Source organism: Schistocerca americana, chromosome 4, assembly GCF_021461395.2.
Source record: "Schistocerca americana isolate TAMUIC-IGC-003095 chromosome 4, iqSchAmer2.1, whole genome shotgun sequence".
NCBI lineage: Eukaryota > Metazoa > Arthropoda > Insecta > Orthoptera > Acrididae > Schistocerca > Schistocerca americana.
This window is the reverse complement of record NC_060122.1, coordinates 582,903,581-582,924,254: the sequence shown is the minus strand read 5'-3', so window position 1 is coordinate 582,924,254 and position 20,674 is coordinate 582,903,581.

Below are 20,674 nucleotides of genomic sequence, written 5' to 3'. Positions count from 1 at the left end.
GTGTGTTCTTTAAAGACTACAAGGAGGTTATTTGGGAAGGAGATTTAACTGTGGTTTTTCACAGTTCTAGCGCAAAGAATGCCATTCTTGGATGGTCTGACTGTAAGCAGGCTGGAGCTGAAATAGAAGATATGTTTTCTAAGGAAGCTAACATTAATGTGGAACCAATGGAAATTCGTGTAGCTATGGTTAGACATGAGCCAGAGTATTCGCTCAAAATGGAGCAAGAAGGACTAAAAATCCTTTTTTTTAAATCGCAAACCATTGATATTGCTGGATTAAATAGAAAGAGAAATTTTGAATTAGATACCACCAAATCCTTTATTTCTGGAGAATTTGATACGCCTTGTTTTATTTTTGTTGTTTTTAAAACTAATCGAAAAAGTTATCATATCACACTATTTGTATTCAACTTCAAATTTTTTATCATTTTGATATAACCAACAATATAAATTTTATATGTCTCATTTGTTAAACATAAATTATGTAAGTCTCTAAGTTCTACGTTTTTATGTATATTTTCATATGTAAGACGTTTATTAAAAATTAACAAAGTATTATTGTTACAATAATTGATTTAGCCTCATTATTTTCGAAAACATCATCACTATTTTCTATTTTATAATAACGTAGTAGTTTCCAATTCTTCTGGCCTGTATTTCGTTTCTTATTAAATATTTAAGTAATCAAAAAATCAAACTTTATTTATATAGTTTATTGTATCATTTTAAATAATTTTGTCTATAGTTTTCTCAAGGGTCAACTATAGAGAAGTTTCTTTAAAAAAATGCTTGAAGCTCATTCTAGCTTTTAATTTGTGTACTCAGTTATAAGAGGGGAAAAGTAGCTTTTTTGTCTTTTAATAAGTGACTTTTTTGGAATGGATAAACGTGGTTTGGAGGAATATACGTTTTATCCCTTTATTTCAAATGAAAATTTATTTTCATATATGAGATTTTTAACTTTTTTCACTTAACAAGTTATAATTAAATAATTTTGATTTACTTTTATATTCACTTAACATTTGTAATTACTGGTTTTCTTTCATTTAAAAATGGAGTCTGGGGTGGGTGATCTCGAATCGTCAGTAATAGATGGATATTGCCGGTAGCCCATGTCTGGGTAGAACGTGTTAACAGCGCAAACATGAAGAAAATTGCATGCAAAGGGATGTGACCCAATAACTTTCGACTCCAGCCACCATGACGTTATTCATTACGCTAGCTAACACTTGACCATACAATGTTTAAAATATGGTCTAGGTATCATATTCTATCTTGAAGGCTTGTATTGCTGATGCTTTCTTAAGGGACACTTAATGAGAAATGACACTGAAACGGTATACTGCAAATGATCAAACAAGTGTGATTCAATCTTAATTTGTAAATTATTGACGATAATAGCTCAGTCCTAAGAGAACACCCTTACATAAAGGCATTAACCGTCGATAAATCATTGTGACATTTTATTACAGCAATAATTATAATAAATAATTTTGGTAAATCTTCAATATGCCTGAATGAAATCTTGAGAGGGGCCCCTAAAGAAAGTTATCGTAAGTCGATATCCAACCATGCGGTCGTCGATATTGGGTGTGACGTCAGAATGACGTCTTGTTTGTGGAAATTGTTGTGAAACGTGCGTTACCCTTTATTATTAGACAAACATCTGACAACATCAGACATAACTGTATCGCAGCACCTGATTCAGAGATACTACGAAAACGCTAATCTGTCGCTATGTACTCAGGTGACATAAACGTATTAATACTTTCTCTTTTAAAATTCAAATTATTTAGGTAAATGTGAACTATCACCATTCTTTTTCCTCTCAAAGTAATATCAGAATTTTGAAGGTCACTTCACTCTGTGATGATGATTAGGTCCAATACTCGAGGAGTGTAGGGGGTGATGCAGGAAACCCGCACTGCCGACTAGGCAAGGTCCTAGCGCAGGCACTTTGCCATTGCCTTCCTCCGACGGTAATGGGGGATGAATGATGATGATGAAGACGACACAACAACACTCAATCATCTTGAGGCAGGGAAAAATCCCTGACCCCGCAGGGAATCGAACCCGGGACCCATTGCGTGGGAAGCGAGAAGCTACCGCAAGACCACGAGCTGCGGACCACTTCACGATGCATTAATTCGCTAATACAAGTTGACTCATTAATAAATGAAAAACAGATTGTGCCTTCTTGAAATGTCGCTTCAAGTGCTGAATTACGACTATGAAGACCTTTTGAGAGGACCTTTATTAGGTACCTATTCGCCATGGAACTGGTAATTCTCTGTCAGTATAGAAATAAAATAAATCAATCAGAAATTTTTCCTTTGGATTCCACTTTTGTCTCTCTTTCTCTTTCTGTCTGTCTCTGTCTTTCCTTCCTGGCCCTCTATTTGTTTGTTATTTTGTATAGATGCAGTTCACAGAAGCGACAGCTTTATGAGTGTGTCAAAATCTGGTTATCCCCAAACCTACTCAACAGACATCGTCTATTCAAAAATAAAAATATGATGTTACCGCCACCTTTACAATAGACATAGCTACATGAGCAAAAATTCTTTTTCCCTCTTGAGGCGTTGGCTACTAGCCTGTTTAAAAACTCACTGTTACAACTGAAGAAATGAGACTCCTCATATAGTTGAGTAAGGGTTCAGCAAATGCTGTTCTGTTCAATTAATGGTCAATAATCATAAATCCTCTCAAGAATGCCTTCCATCACAGGACTCTTAGGTAATAGCTTGGAATTAACCTAAACAAATACTCAGAACTGCAACAGCTAGGGAAAGGATAACTGAATAAAATGTCACCAATGCCACTGAGACCTCAGCTCGTACTCAGTGCACCTAATCCCAGCAACAAAAATCTAAATCATAAATGGGACGCACTCATTTTCCATAGAGCTCTCTAAGCTGATCTCTCTCCCCAAAAAATCGGAGTAATGTGTTGGTTTATGCTCTTGTACCATAACATTTTGCCTCCTCCATTCACATTCATCTGCGTTCCACATTTAAACGTCAAATCCTGAATAAAGTTAATCCAAGTTCAGCATTATTTACATCTGAAATCCCAAAATTATCTACCCGTCTTTAACTGACTTGGGCAAGATCATCAAGATGACCTCAGGAACACCAGTTATGTTAATATCGAATATTTGTCTCACCACATACGTCCATTTACTTTCGACTTGCGGTATAGCATCAATTTTCTTCTATGCCGGTGAATATAAGATGCTACCCACAGAAAATAATTCAGATTCAACGGTGGAAATGCAGGAACGACTACTCTATTAAGTCAATTCAGAATCCATTAGTAGGTCATCAAACAAAAGAACTGCGTTTTTCATCCTTAAGTGCATTTTTGATCGAAGCTGTCGGATGATTCTCGTTCTCGTTCTCTGCTCCTTGAGGCCACCCTGTCTACTTGGCAAGGAGAAGGCAACTTCACCCTGCGACCGCCGACCAGGTTACTTACTGCACATCTACGGCAATTGTTTGCATGCAAACATTAGTAAGTATAATCATACAGCACACTCCGTAAAAAGACTTTAACCTAAATTATAGTACATGAAAAGGGAAGGCGAGCAGAGAAATCGTGACGCGCCAGTGAAAAATATTTTGGCGTGCGACAGTATGTTCCCTTGCTACTGCGCACTGTTTGTTGTTTCTAAACTATGGTTCTCCAGCGAACATTGATCGTTGGGGCAGGGTCTTTCTCGAGACAGGCTCAGAGGGAGAGAAATTGGAAGCGGATACCCAGTCCTCTGGCCTGGGCGCTTCCCTGACTTCTCAGTCATCTTGACTTTTTCCTCTGGGTTGTGCAGTGTCCTTTGTATATTTAACACCAGTAGGAACAGTAAATGAGCTTGTTGAGAGCACCTTTACAGCGTTGGATACTATCAAAATCTTACAGAGAAGCAGGGAAAAAATTATTCGTTGTTGCACAGTATGTAAAGAAGTTGACAATCGTCACGTAGAACGTTTACTCTACAGTAGCGAAGCCACAGATTCGGTTTACAGTATTTGTGTGTGCTCTACAATCAATGAAATTTTTCTAACAGTATTCTGATGTTTCACGTAGCCTACTGAATGCATAGAAAGTGCATACTTATGTAAAAGCGTTATTTCAGATTTCCAGCTATACGTTTCTTGCATAAAAAGTCAAAAATTTCATCCTCTACGATCTCCCAATTTTTTTAAAACGTCGTTCTGTTACACCTTGCATTACTAACAGCTGCTACAACGTGAAAGACTACTACAGCTGAATAACGCCGGACGAGACAAACCAACTGCAACTTCACTGTGGTCTAAGGTAACAGCTAACATTATGAGGTCGATCATCAGTTAAAATCGGTTACTTGGTACCTAATCACTAGAGGACCAGTACGCAAATTTAATTCAGTTTATTGCTCGCGTGTTAACGTATGGGTTGGTTGTCCGCTTTTCCATTGTGCCATTAAAGAAGCTTCAATGAATCAAATGGTCAGACTGTTGAATAAACAGTGAATAAAATACAGAAGCACACAAACGTATATTAAAATTGTTGAATAAAGGGAATAAAGGAACGATCCCTTCACATAGTGACATCATCTAAGCGTGTGATTAGTGTTCACTACCAGATTTATTCAGATCAAACACAAGTTACTCTGAATGACGGCCGTACACACGAGAGTATTACGATAAAGAAAAAAAAAATCGCAACACCAAAAATGTTGGTCGTGTTGAGTAACGAAATTTCTGGAATACATTTGCTGGTGACATATTTAAATAATTAACATTGCAAGATCACAGGTTAATATGAGTGATAGCCACTGTAGATATGAAATGCTGGTACATTCATAATTGGTGTAACCAACAGAATTTTAATGCAAGCATGCAAACGTGATTGCATAGTGTTGTACAGTTGCCGGCTGTCAGTTTGACGGATGAAGTGCCAATGCCTGATGCACCTGATCATTCAACACAGGGATACCTACTGCCGGTCGTGGATGCCACTGGAGTTTTCGTCTGATGACGTCCCATTTGTGCTCGATTGGAGAGAGATCTGGTGTCCAAGCAGCCCGAGGCAACCTGTCGACACTTTTTGGAGCGTGCTATGTTACAACAGTGGCATGTTGATGAGCTATACACTGTTGGAAAAAAACGCTGCGGAATGCTGTTCATGAATGGCCCCACTAGAGGTCGAATCACCAGACTGACATGCAGATATACAGCCAGGGTAGGTGGGATTACCACGACAGTGCTACAGCTGTCATATTAAATCGCACCTCAGACCATAACTCCAAGGAGGCAAGTCCAGGGCCTGCACCCAACCTGTCTCTGTACAGTTTGTTTAGCACAAAGACAGGATGAGTGCAGGCCCCGAACTTGACTCCTTCTAATCAACACACGGCGTCACTGGCACAGAGGTCGTCATCAGAAAAAAGGAACTGACCTCCGCCCTGCTACATAATGCGCTCTCGCAAGTCATCACCGGAGTAACAGATAGCGGTGGTGTATGGTTGGTGGAACGTACGCAACAGGACATATGGCTCAAAGTGCCCGTGAGGTAACCGATTTGTAAGGGTTCGTTGTATCACTGTGATGCCAACTGCTGCTCAGATCACTGCTGCAGGTGGAGCACGATTCGCCAGAGTCATACGCCAAACACAATGGTCTTTCCTCTTCGTAGGGCCACATGGCTGTCTGGAGTCTGGTTTCCTTGCGACCGTACATGCTCATGATCACTGCTGCCAGCAATCATCAACAGTGGATACATTCCTGCCAAGTCTTCCTGCAATCTCGCGAAAAACATTCAGCTTGTCGTAGCCCCATTACTCGACATCATTCAAACTCACTGAGGTGCTGATAGTGCCATCTTTGTCGCCTTAAAAGCGTTCTTCACTACCACCAACTCACCACGTCGAATATCAAACGTAACTAACGCTTACGGCCATTATAATATGTATTTGAAGCAAATCTGATTTGCATCCTCATCGTGGTGCTACTGGACCACTCTTATGCGACTGGCGCGAAATTTGAATAGACTTTAACCTTCAGTTGTAAACACACATATGTACTTTCGTTTATATCACACAACTCCTTCTTGGTGTTGCGATTCGTTTCCAGCAGTGTATATGTAGTGAAACAAATGAAATGTGGAACAACTGATTTAGCAGAGTATTGACAGTACACTGAAGTCAACTAAGGTGGATACATTCCTAGTGCAAAACAAGTTCATCCAAGTTCATATGTAACAACTAATTCATCACAGTTAGCTTTACTGGCACTCACTGTTCAAATGTTGTCTAAATTGCAAATTGATACAAGTCGTAAAATGACTAAGTACCAAACTGGTGAACGTCGAAACATTTCTGTCACCCACCAAACTTAAGCATGTACAGGTCTCAGGCCGCTAAACCTTCTAAGAAGCTTTCCAAACCAGCACGAAACATCAAAAGAGCTAGGAAAATGCTCTGCTTGACTCTTTATCACTTCCATCACATGACTGAGTCAAGCAAGTATCTGGAAGTTTGACCACTATTCCACAAGATACAAGTTTTCACAACGCTAAATATTAAAATATACATATTTCGACAGTCAGCAGACAGATATTATTTAATTATAGATTGAACATTGTAGATATCCAACTTGAAATTATGTTTTACTTTTCGCACAAGAAGGAATAGTAAACGCTAAGTCAGATACACTACTTTAGTCAGCTTGATCCTTGCTCACTATATTACTCAGACATGTTACGTTCACGTAAAAATTTTCTTATCAAAGAAACAAACAAATTAAAATAATGGTCTAAACCTATAAAGCAGAAGCTAATTGTATTGTTACTCATAAATAATTATTATATAACTGACTTACAACTATTTGTCTGTTCTGCACTGTAATAAATAAGCACATTTTATAGCTGACTTTATCAGTTGGTGTGTCGTATAGATTTGTAGCATGTCTGTAGCTTTTGTTACTGCTCTTATAAACATTTTTACACTAGAATATTGTTCACAATATTTGTTACATAAGTATGCTAAAAGTTTTATTGAACTTGTTTCTTTACTGCACTTACAAGGCTCTGTTTATCTGTTTTGTAGCTTATGTGGAAGTGCTTTTGGTGTTTGTGGTGAGTATTTGAAAGTTTAGTTGTAACACAGTAAATATCTCGCTGTACTGTTTAGCTTTCATAACCAAGTGGTGATGCAGTTAACCCCTACCGCTACGGGATTTCCAGGAGAATTCTGCCCAGCGGTAATTGGAGCTCCCTCTAGCGCCTGTCTACCAGCTGATCTATCCACTTTCCAGCTACATGGCACTCAAGCAACTACCAGTTCTTTGATTAATGTATGCACAGTGAACGCATCGTGCATAAAGTTGAACTGTAATGCATAACTTCCATCAAACAGAATTAAAATGAGACTTATAGAAACCTGAAAATAGACATAAGTTGCAAGAGCGAGGGAGCTGCTTGCCAGTGCTTCGACAGCACCGCCTGTAGGCTCCCGGATAAGAAGGTGCGCCCGTGGTGCGTTCCGTGCAAAGAGAGACGGAGAATACTTCCTGGCAGCGCTAGTGTGCTCTCTACCTCTCCGACGTCACACACTGCACCAGGTACCTACCGCAGCAACCCTGGAGTAAGTGCCGGAATGGGACCATTGTACCTGATTTTGACTCTCGCTCAAAAACATTATGTCGTGTTTGCCTCTTAATGTAATACTTAGCGTGTTTGCTTCACACAAAGAAGTCAAAAGTAAAGGACAGCGATATGCACATGTACAGATGACAGTAGTATCACATACACAATGTACACAAGGGCAGAGCATTGGTGGAGCTGTCATTTGTAATCAGGTGATTCATGTGGAAAGCGTTTCGACGTAATTATGGTCACACGATCGGAATTAACAGATTCTGAATGCGGAATGGTAGTTGGAGCTAGGCCCATTGGACATTCCATTTCGGAAATCGTTAGTGAATTTTGTATTCTTAAATCAACAGTGTCAAGTATTTGCTGATAATAAAAAGTTTCAATCATTGCCTCTCACCACAGACAATTCAGTGAGCGACGGCCTTCATTTAATGACTGATAGCAAAGGCGTTTGGGTAAAGTTGTCAGTGCTAACAGACAAACAACACAGTTGGAAATAACTGAAGAAATCAATGTGGGACGTTCGACGAACATATCCGTTAAGGCAGGGCTGTGAAATCTGGTGTTGATGAGTTATGGCAGCAAATGACCGACGCGATTGTCTTTGCTAATGGCATGGCATCGCCTACAGTGCCTCTCCTGGGCTTGTGACCATGTTTGTTTGACCATAGACGACTGCAAAAAACGTGACTGGTCAGATGAGTCCCGCTTCCAGTTGGTAAGAGGTGATGGTAGGGTTAGAGTGTGGCGCAGACCCCACAAAGCCATGGACCCATGTTGTTGACAAGGCACTGTGGTAGCTGATGGCAGATCCATAATAGTGTGGGCCGTCTCACATATCCTGAAAATGTAACCTGCCCTGTATGACTTCAGACGCACGGCAATAGCACTACTTTGTTTCAACATTCATTTCACAGAACACAATCTGGTCCAGCATTGTACCTGTCTGGCGTTTCCCTGGACACAGAGGGTGAGTGGCGATTCTGCGAATAGGACTGTAGACAGGTTATCTGCTGGTTTTATGACCCTGAAGTGCTTCCTCCCGTCCACAGCAGAGACTAACCTACTTTCACAGCGGCTTCTCATTTAGCTGTGCAAGCAATTTAAAACAGCAATTTGTTAACCAAGTAACAAGTACTGTTCCACATTTCATTGTCCAGTGGGAATTAATTTATTCCGATTTCATTTGAATTTTTATGACTGATTTTACATAAGTTACGAGACAGTTTGGTGAAAACGGAGATGTGATGCTCCCATTCACAACAACATCACGTGTGAAGTACTTTTATGGAATGCATTAAGGCTTGTGTAACATGTTAAAGGAGTACAAGAAATGGAGTATACTTGTTTACAGACTGAAAGCAGTGGAAAGTCATCATATGTGCTGGCTAAGAGGTGGAGTTTATATGAAAGTCCCTCGGGACCAGAATTGCAGCCAAAAGCATTCCCTCTGTAACTTCCTCCTGCATCAAAGCGTAAGGGAGACATATCATTAAATTTTGTTATAATACCGTCTTTATCAGAAAAAGGTATAGTACTGTCGGCAGCTGTTGTGTTGTCGGTTAGGGTCAGAATAACGACGAATCCAGCTCTACGAGGATAAGAGGCACCGTCAGGCGTGCTCTGAAATACAACGTGGAAGGTCCGTTTGCTAAAACATGAATTAGTGAGTGGGTCTGGTGCGGCCGATGCATGAGCAATCTGAGATGACTGTTTTTCTTCGATACGTGCAATAGTAGTCATGACTGTTTTTCTTCGATACGTGCAATAGTAGTCTCTTTGAATGTTCATGGTTTGTTGGTGTGTGGGTTTGCCATTTCTTTTCACATGCCTTCATAACACGAAGTCTCTGATGTGTCCTAAGGTTAGCGCCTGGGGTTCCCAAAGCTAATGTAGCCATTGTGCTTCATGCGCAATCTTTTTAGCTGAAGTAGAACAGTTAATTCTATGTTCGACATCAACGTGCAGTAGTAACTCACAAGACGGAGGTTTCAACACTACCAGTGGTGGGTAAACGAAGCATGGAAGGGCGACGCAAGAATCAGTGCAGTCGTTGTCAAAATGCGAAAACAGAGCGATTTATCTGACGACGAAAGGGGCATGATCACTGTCTTTTGGGCCATGTTTGGAAGCATTTCCGTAACGGCTAAGATTGTGACGTGTTCAAGCGCCACGTCGTTAAATTACATTGTGTACGAAATAATGGCGCAGTCGAAAACTGGCACCGAGGCAACTGTGTTTCACCACGGGCCATAGATGACAGAGGTGAACGACAGCTGCAGAGGTGTGCACGAGCTAGTGGAACTGCAACTGGAGATGTGTACAGGTGAACCGACGTGACACGGTAGAGCAACTGACTGTCCAGATGAAACAAGGGGCTGCCGACAGCGTTTAAAGGCACATCTGCATGCTGAGCTTTTATTAGCGGACAACGTAATTAAAAGAAATGAAATAAATAATTTGAGCCAGAGATATAGTTCATGGCTGTATAAATATTGTATGCACCCGCTGGAAACATTTGAAGATATTTTGTTCGTCATATTATTGGCGAAAGAGGAAGAGCCACCTTTTGTTTTCTAGGTCTTGTCCAGATCGGACGTGTGTGACACACCGCCATTAATACTACATACATTTTATTACTTTATTCACGAGTTGCAACCAAACGACACTCGTAATAACATAATGTAAGTGTACTTTTAATTGTGTTTTCATTTCAGAATATAGTTATTACTAACCTATGTATGTTTTCTTTTGTGTCTTTATTGAAAGATTGTTGGGTGACTTTGCATGGCAAAAGGTTACGTACTTTTGAGCAAACAGTCGTCCAGTTCTAACCATCGTCGTCTTCGGGTGCTGTCTTTCCATGAAGTCCGATATTACAAAAATCACACAGAGAAGAAAACGGTTAAAAATACAAGAACGGACCTTTAACGAAAATGCCATGCACAAGCGCCGAGAGTTTGTAAAAATTTACTTAAATTGAATTACTTTAATTCACTGTATAGTCTCGATCCAATTACGTATGAGCCAAACAAATAAAAAAATTAATTAAATTGGTGACTTCGTGTCTGGACGCATTGTTCTATGTGCTATATTGTCTTCCTTTTGTTACACGTTTATTGCTAACGACATATGGGATACGAGACCGGAATACATTGAAGTAAGACAAATTACTGGATTCTATGTCAACACCTGAAATTACGCTGCAATCTCGGATACAAGGTGACACCGCATTTTTACATCAGCAATCTTGCCCAAGCGCTTTGTATTATCGTAGCTTGCTTGGTAGAACTATCATAATTTTCCGTTTCCGTAGCAGTGGTTTTAAGCTACATCGTGGTTTCCAAAATTATTTTCATTATTCATACAGTGCAACAATACAGTTTTATCAGTTCACAATATGGCCGACTTTAGTTCTGTGCGACGTAATTTGGCGTGCAGCCATTAGTATTCAAAATTCCAATATTACTTTCTACAATTAATTTTCTTGTTCAGACATTGTCGCACAGCGAGATTAATTTTTACATTTATTCTGATTACACATACTACTTTAAATTTTTATTGCGTTACGCATTGCGCGTGACGTTGTATTGACCAGAAAACAGTTAGTAAATATGGAAAATCAGAGACTGCAAACACAGAAGCAATCCGACTCTGACATGCCATTAAATAATGAAAGTGACGTTACGGCTGACTCGAATACTAACGAGCGACATATTATTGACTATTCTGGTGACGTAAATTTAGAAAATAGAATGCATAAGTCTAGTTCCGAACCAATTTTGGTGTCTGACATCATGCCTAAGGACGTGGCGGGGGTGGAACAGTTGCACATCACTAGTATTGCCAGTATGTTCGAAGCTATTATGAAACAGATGTACGATCAAAAACACATGATGACTGACAACAAAAATCAAATGACACAGTATAACCAGGACACTGACGCACGTATCGACCAACAGATGACGTCTATTCGCGCCGCTTTGAAAACAGCTCATGACGAGATAAAAACGCGACATTATGAAATTAAATCAGATTTAGCTGCACTTAAAATGTCAAACGAAACTTTATGTAGACGTGTTGAGGAGATAAATAGCCGACTGACTGGACAAGTGTCCGACCTCAATGCGAAATTTTCAGAGCTTTCATTACAACAACAAAACACAAATAAAGATGTGACAGAAGTCACAAGTCAACAATCTCAATAAAACATGCGAGTCTGTAGTTACTCAGATTAAATCTTGGCCGGCAGTGCATGATGATATAAAAACGCGTATTGTCGATGTCGAAAACAAGGTTGACACAATTGACAAACAGTTTTCTGATAAAGTAAGACTACGTACTGACAACCATTTCTCATGCATCAATAGAGAATTTCACAGTTGGACCGTTCAAAAAGACAAATATTTTGACGAGTGCTTACTAGAAAAATTGCCTGCTGTTCCCCACGACACTGTCGCGGAATTTATAAATAACAACAAACACTTAATCAGTCAAGCAGCACAATCTGCCGCTGCGCAATCGAAAGCTTGACAATTACGTACAACCAGAGTGCAGTGATGGTAATACCAACCAAAACACACAGTTGGGCAGTGAATACAAGTACATTTACGAAGCATACACAACGCACACTACTTACTCACAACAACAACAGTACGCATCTCGACAGACACACTGCATTGCAGTCGTCATAATGTTCAACAACATTTTCCTCGCCATTAGCCATTTGAACCTTAAAGTAATCATTCTGAAACTAAACATTACTAAAATTCCAAGGAAGAGGAGAGCCTCATAAAACATAGACAATTTCAGCCATTTATAACTGAAAAAAGAACCGTACATCCTGTCATCTTTCTTAAAGCTTTCAGAAACGCAATTCCTCGTACTTGGAGTGACTGTAGAGCATATCTTATGTTGTCAGTTATATCTAAGGCGACGCAGCTATTTGGGCGCATAATGAAGCCGACAGAGGCGTCATATACGAACATATTGAGAGAGCCTTTGTATCGAAATTTTGGTCACAATCTGTACAAGAACGAATTCGTTGGCAGGTATTGGATCCTAAACCATTCAATCCTGAGCACGGCAATTTGCGCCGGTATTTCGAGAAATATTTAAATATGGGACATTTCCTTGACGAGCCGGTTGCAAAGAACGACATCCTCCGCGCATTGAAGACTGTCGTTTAATATCAAAGAGAAACTTCTGCACATGCCAGACAACAACGCAGAGTATTTTCTCACAGTGCTTGATTCTATTGATTTACTTTACGAGCACCTGCGTTCCGTACGGCAAAACAATTGCTACATTGTTTACACCAGCGCCATGCAAAATACGCAGGGTAGCCAACCCAATTCCGGCGCGCTGGCCGCTGTTGGACACGCAAGCCAACAGAATCAACCGCTTCACATGTCAAATGTACATACACATCAAAACCAACATGCTCAACACAGCACAAACAGTAATTACAACACTTCTTATTCTATTGGCAGCAACCCAAATAAGAGACCGCGCAACAACAACTAGAACGGTAAAAATAATTATCAGAATGGTAAGAAAAATTTTCAGAGAAACAAAAATAACTATCAATCCCCACCAAACCAGCAACAGAGCTGGAATAACGACAACTACGCTGCTCAGTGTCAAAACACTGCGACACCACCTCAGCAAAACAATAATACAGGCCAGAAAACTGCCACCGCTGCAAATGCAAACTCAGAACTGGAATACATTTACGAACACGCAGGTGAGTCAAAACATGAAAACGCAACGACTGTCACAGTTCGGAGACTAGAACAAAATACATCCAAGCCGGCACGGTAGCTCAGCGTGTTCGGTCAGAGGGTTAGCTGCCCTCTGTAATAAAAAGACTGAGTGAATGGATCAATAAAGAACTTCAATGGGCGTCAGGGGACGTCCGCCACGAACAGTTGCAACGAACTATAACGAACAAAAAAAAAAAAAAGAAAGGGATAGCGTCTTTGATTCATAATCAAAACGTCTTCGGTCCCGGGTTCGATCCCCGCCACTGCCTAAATATTGATAAATAATCAGCATTGGCGGCCGAAGACTTCCGGCATAAGAAGTCAGCCTCATTCTGCCAACGGCCTTGTCAAAGAGGGTGGAGGAGCGGATAGAGTGTAACCTCCCCCCTCACTTATCGACCTTAATGACAGTGAAAAATTAAACCGCGTGTACCTAATGGAAATTTAGGAAAAGCAATCGTCACCGAAGTTAATCTATCGGTAAAGAGGGAGGAAAGGGTTACATCTAAATGAAAGGAAAAATGCAAATGAAACTGGTGGAAATTAATTTTGAAAAGGGGTAAAGTTAATAAAGAAAGTAAATGTGCGGCCGTTACGTTAACAATTAACTAGCGGTAATTAGATATTTGAGATTTGGGGGAAATCACGGTCGCCAGTCCTAAGGACAATTACTATAGTAACTGAAAAAGAAAGGTTATTACACATACAATTAACACTAGAAGCGTGGCAACTGAAGGTTGACACGTGTAGTGTGAAAACTGAAAGTTTGTCAGAAGTAATAAATTTCGCTACACTCTGACTTAATTTAGCAAAAGAATTAATAAAACCGGAAAATCGAAAGTTAATTTAGTGACTGAAGTTAATAGTGAGCTTTCTTTCTGAAGCACATCGAAATCCAGTAAAATACGGTTAGTCTTGGACTACCTCAACAATCATTTCAAAAGCAAGTTGACTCTACGCAATTTAGAAACAAGAGATTTTACTTTGAACTTGAATTAAATGATTCTGAACTATTAACAATAGTAAAATTTAGTACGTACCAAGCTGAGCTGCAGTCACAGGTAAGCTAAAATATGCTAACAAAACTCGCACTCTAAATTTGTGCTCGTGTAACCTAAATATTGTAGCCAGCTACTGAACTTTGAAATTAAAGCAGTGAAATCTAATTATATTATTTTAATGCTGGCGTTTGAATTTCAACGACACTCGGGTTCATTTCGGAAAAGGAAGGGACCCTGCTTGGCAATGCAATTGGGACAATGAGCAACAAAGGTTCATGCTAAGTTGCTGTAATTTTGCGAGGCAAATGGAACAATTTGAAAAGCTGAGGTCTGCCATACAGTTCTGAAACTTTACGTGCTTTTAGTCTTCCTTGTTGGTTGATTGAAGGTTTGAAGCCGTCGATCGAGGAGGTGGCGACAGTCACTCATTGTCGGCCGTCGCTGTTGCAGAAGCTGGATGTTGGCGCGCCTTCTTCTCGACACGGTCACCAGGCGAAACGGGCTCTTGATGTGCGCCAGCTAATGCTTCCCGTCCGCGACACCATGTCAGAAACTATCATCGCAAGTCGAGCGCAATTACATGCTGCCAAACCCCGAAAGCGCGGCAACTCGCGGGAGCGTCACACAACACCTGCTCCACTCGCTACTCCCGCCAGACTGTCACTTGCTCTGCCCGCGCTCCACGCGGCAGAGTTAACCCTACCAAAGATCCTACACACTTTGATTCTTCACACGACCTATCGATGTAATCGTTCGATAGCAGTTTTCCCTAGGCAAGACCCAGCGTAAAAATACAAATAATATTTACGAAACAAACCAATTATACATCGACATAAGTGCATAAATATATATATATACACATAGTAAAACAATTATAATATATAAAGACACAGAAATGTCATATCTTGAGGTAACAAAACAAGGAAAAAAAATAATAGTACAATAGATGGAAATAGGAGGATATGCGTTTCCGGCGTTACACGTGCCCCACATTGTCTGAGGATGTTCGTGTAACGTAAACAGACTCAGAAAATGTCCCAAAAAAGAAACAGCGGAAATGCATATGCTCAAAACATCAACAAAATTTAGCATTCGTCTAATTAACCATAAATCAATTTTTAGACCATAATAATTGAGTGGAGACACTCCTAATCTTATTCCACTCTGTCATCTTGCACAAAATAAAACAGGTTGACATATCAAAATTCATAGAAAACATAGAAAATGGGTTAGCTATTCCAAAATCGTCGGAATTCGTAACACTATCAAGAAATGGAATCCGAGTACATGGTCATAAAAACAGGTAGATCAAAATACGCAAATTAATTACTAATTACATAGAATACACATTTTATATAACCTTTTCATAATTAATACTCTCGCCATGAGTGTCCACTTAACGCTAAACAAGAAAATAATATACAGCAGATAGACAAAAACATAAATATTGACAGCTGAATTCTTTTACAGCAGCTGTCCGGGAAGAAAAACAACTCCGCCTTCCGTACTCGCAAGTACAAAGAATGCCGACAGCGGCACAAGAGCCGACAGCGGCACAAGAGCCGACAGCGGCTCCGCCTCGCCAGTATTGTTGCGCCCGCCTGTGCGGCACGCTTGATCTCACTCGCCCTTGTTACGGCGTTTCCAGAACGTCCGTTTCACTGAATTCTTTCGGAAAAACTCACTCCCGAGTAATCTCAAGGAGTCCATAAACACTATCACAGTGGATAACTCAACACTGTCCATCATCACACGCATGTACTAGCCTGAAACTTAAAACAGCGTCTAAGTACATCGGCAATGACTAGTAAATCACATATTTATGGAATCTTACAGCTATTTACAAAATCATATTTACATTCCTTAATCTACTGTGACTCAGCTGAAAACTTAAACTAGCAGCTTGGATTTTTCAATTGATAAATAATCACTTTATCTTAAATCATTTAGTCAAAATTAATTACTTATTAATTACAACTTCTATAATGTCCTCTTGGTCAGGCAAAAGCATGGCAATCTAGCAAACCTTAAATCTTACACTCTATATTTACATATTGTACAAATTACGCATTGTGTGGTATTAATCGATCCTAGGTTGGTACAATTTCAAGTCTGCTATATTCCGTATACCTAATCGTTTTCCAGAGCTTGGATACTCTAAGCAATAAGCATTTGTGTGAGGTATACCAATGACTTTATATGGTCCATTATAAACAAACTTAAATTTAGAGATTTCATTGTCTATCTCGCTCGATTTCTCATGAGCTTTTACAAGTACTAAGTCTCCGATTGCAAACTTAGCAAAACGCGCTTTAGCGTCATGACGACGTATGCGAGCATCAGCTTTTAGCTTCATTACTTCTCGCAAACGATCTTTTTTCACACCAATACTAATGTCAATCCGTGGAGGGAATTTGATTACCTCTTCCACTAAACTTTTACTTCTGTCATCCAACAGGATTTCCTCTGGAGAAAATCCCGTCGATTCATGTCTCAAGGTGTTCATAATTCTCTTAAATTCTGCTTCATATTTGCCCCATGCCCTATGGTTGTGATGGCAATAGGTACGGGAAAGTCGGCCTCGTCTTTGTTCGTGTGTTACGTTTGACACACCATCTACAATACTTTCCAATTCACTTTCTACATTATTGTCAATGCCGAGATTCTTCACATTACAGTAGTTCAGATTCATATCTACGTCAATGTCATCCGGCCAGTTAATAATGTGTATAGGCTGGTATTGCCTATGCACACCGTCTCCTGCCTCGTCAAAACTAACTACTATTGTTTTATCTTGTGACGTACATGTCAAAGTTTTGCTTTCGCAGTTAATCACTGCACGGTACTTTAATAGCCAATCTAACCCGATAATTACTTCCGTAGTTAAGTCTGGCACGACGACAAACTCTTGTTCAAATCGTGCCCCACATATCTCGAAGTTGACAAAAATCTGTTTTGTGACCGGTTTTCTGGCCTTCCCAGTAGCACCGATAATTTTCACTCCTGTTACTGGCATAACTAATATGCCAGGTCTGTCTTTCAGTAACTCAAATATTTTCCCAGATACAGCACTCAATTCTGCACCGGTGTCAATCAACACGTTTAGTTGTAGGTCGTGCATATTAACAGACACTACTATCTGTCTACACTTGTCCTCGACTGTTTCTTTATTTTCCCACAGTAAATCCTCGTCTATATCCAGGTCATTCCAGAAAAAACCATCCGGCTTTGATCCTAAATCCGGTTTATCTGGCGGCTTTTTCAGCCTCTGTTCACATACAGTTTTAATTTCAACACGTCTGTCCTGAGGCTTAGTCTGTAGCTTCGCCTCCAATACCGAAACCTTTTCCTGTAACTCGTCAACTAGTGAGTGTTGCTTTGCTATCGATTCACTAATTGTCACCTTCGTTGATTCCTCTTTGATCAGATCGATCTCATCTGCCAATCTACCTGGAGGAATGTGCCCAGTCGCATCTGAAATTACTTCCTCTGGATCTGCGCAACCCACACTGCTACCGTCTGACCGCATAACGTCAGCTCTAACCTCATACACACTGTAATCTATGTGATTTTCTACCAATCGTGTCCGGCTATCACTAAAATTTTCGTAATCTTTCTCCTTAATACTCTCGCAATGTTTAAACTGGATGTTCGCGTCGGATGGGTCGGCTACTTCTACCATTACAACTTTCGGTAAAGTCTGCCGGTTAGGACCAGAACTTTCCGTTACTACTTCAACATTCAACTCCTGCGGGACGAAACACGACGCATCTTGCTCGTGCTCCCCATTAACATCAACTATTTCTAGTAAAGTCTGCCGGTTAGGGCCAGAACTTTCTATCACTTCACAATCACTATCTTCCTGCGGGACGACACGCGGCAAATCCTGCCCGCGCTCCCCATAAACACTTCTCCCGTACAGGCCCCTATAATCTCTTAGTTCGTCGTATAAGCGACCGAACTGCCTTAACCAGACCTCATCCCTCTCTGCATCTCCTCGCTCGATGACGGACGTTTTATCCGACATCTGATCTTCTTTCAACACTTGCGAATCATTCTTAAACTCAATCTCCAGTTCCGCTGTGGGTATTACAGCTGCCACTTTATAGTCGATTTCCGGAACACTACTTAAATTGTTCTCACTGACAGTGAATGTATTTTCTACTGCCGTGTCTACAGCTGATCTACTACTTGTGGGCGCACTCCTTTCTCCTAATACTGGCACACTCTCCCGCCGTTGATTATTCCATACGGAATTTTCATAACGACGACACCTGGGTTTTCTCCTGTTATTGGGCCGCCAAAATTTCTCCACGCCCGGTCGGCCCCTCACCGACGCGGCTAATGGTTTCCCTGTCTCGTCCCAGCAGAGACGCTCCCCGGATACTGCTGAGGCGGCTGGTCACACCCTCTGGCGTTATTACTATTCTGCGAAGCCCGTATCATGCTAGTGTGATACTGGTTTCCGTCATTCCTGTTATTATTCGCATTGTACCGATTGTCATTGCGGCCCGAACCATTATTATTATTGCTGCCATGGTTGCGGTATGCATTATTCCCATGGTTATTGTTGTTGTGGTTGCTGCGGTACCCGTTGTTGTTACCACGGCCTCTACCACTGTCGCGATTATTGCGCCAATTGTCCTCGTCCTCCACTCTTTCCAGGAAACCATTTATTGTCCTGTAATTGCTTCCTACGTAGCGTTTTGTATCATCTGGAAGCTTTTTGTAGAGTTCCCAGACTATTTCGGATTCCGTGCGGCGATCACGCAAATATTCCAACTTGCGGATCCAGCCCTCACAAAACTCCTTCATCGAGCCGCGCGAATTCGCATCGAAAGGCCTCGATACGACAAATTCGCGCCAGACACTTTGCTGTTTTTGCTCTGACCAGTATTCAGCCAGAAACAAATTTTTAAACTCGTCAAAAGTCAGGTTCGTAATGTTGAGGTTTAGGCCCCAACGCTTGGCATCACCAGCCAACACATCAATAACCGCATTAATTTTTCTCTCATTAGTCCATGATCTGGGTAAAACTCTTTCACAATTTTTAATGAAATCCGTCGGGTGTATACCGCCTTTTTTCAAGGGGTCGAACCGCTCCTCTTTCGTCAACAACTCCGAACTATGTGCACAGATTGGCACATAGCTCTGTTTTTCGTCAAGTTTCCTTTCTAATTCCGACACCCTCGTAATCACTTGGCAATTGGTTGTCGCAAGCGTTTCCACTTCCCTCTTTTTCTCTTCGCAGGTGTTAGCCTGCTTCGTCACTTTGGTATCTACTTCGGATACTAAAGCCTTTAAAGTTTCCACCGTCTGTTGATCCTCTTTTCTCACTAATTGAATTTGTTCCGTCACCTTATTCTCGATGATCGGAGCAACTGCGTCTCCTACACTTTTCTCGATTCTGCTAATTTCGGAATCAAAACGAGTATTTATGCTCGCAATTTCCGCCTGAACGCCTATCATTTCCTGTTTAAGGTTACCGATTTCGGTATTAATCACGACAATATCGTCTTTGATTTTATCAACTTTTGTGTTAACAACTTCAACATTGTTGTTAACAACATTAATAGCTTTGTTCTGATTGTCTAGCATTCGTTCAATTTTTTCAGACAGAGCTACTTGCTTGGCAGCCTGAGCTGCTTGCTCGGCAGCCTGAGCTTCTTGCTTGGCAGCCTGATCTTTAATTTCTTCCGATTGACTCTTGATTTCGTTAATCAAAACATTCAATAAATCAGTTAAATTCCCGGAAACCACCGGTTTTACTTCCGTAGCGGCTTCCTCTTTCATTGTCCCCCCGTATTCGTCATCAAGGGATTCAGATTTGATTTTCACTTCCGATTCCGAAACATTTTCTAAAGTCTGTAATTCCATTTCTGCTCTTTGTTGCGTTTCGGCGTTCGCATCTTTCATGCTAGCCGCCTGCCCCGGAACAATGGGTACCGCTGTGCGCGTTTCCCACTGTTCGACCGATTGTTCCGTATCTAAGTCTACCAAATTTTGGTAATTGTTGCCTTCACTCATTTTAATAATTTTCAATATAAATGCAAAATCTCAACTCTAATTAGGATTCCTCACACGAATATTCTCGCTGACGTATCGACCATTTCGTAACCAGTACTTTGTTACGAGATTTGCACAATGCAAAATTCGTGTCCAGAACAACCTCAAATTTGAAGATTGTCCTGTCACCAGGTCGCCACGTGTAACCTCCCCCCTCACTTATCGACCTTAATGACAGTGAAAAATTAAACCGCGTGTACCTAATGGA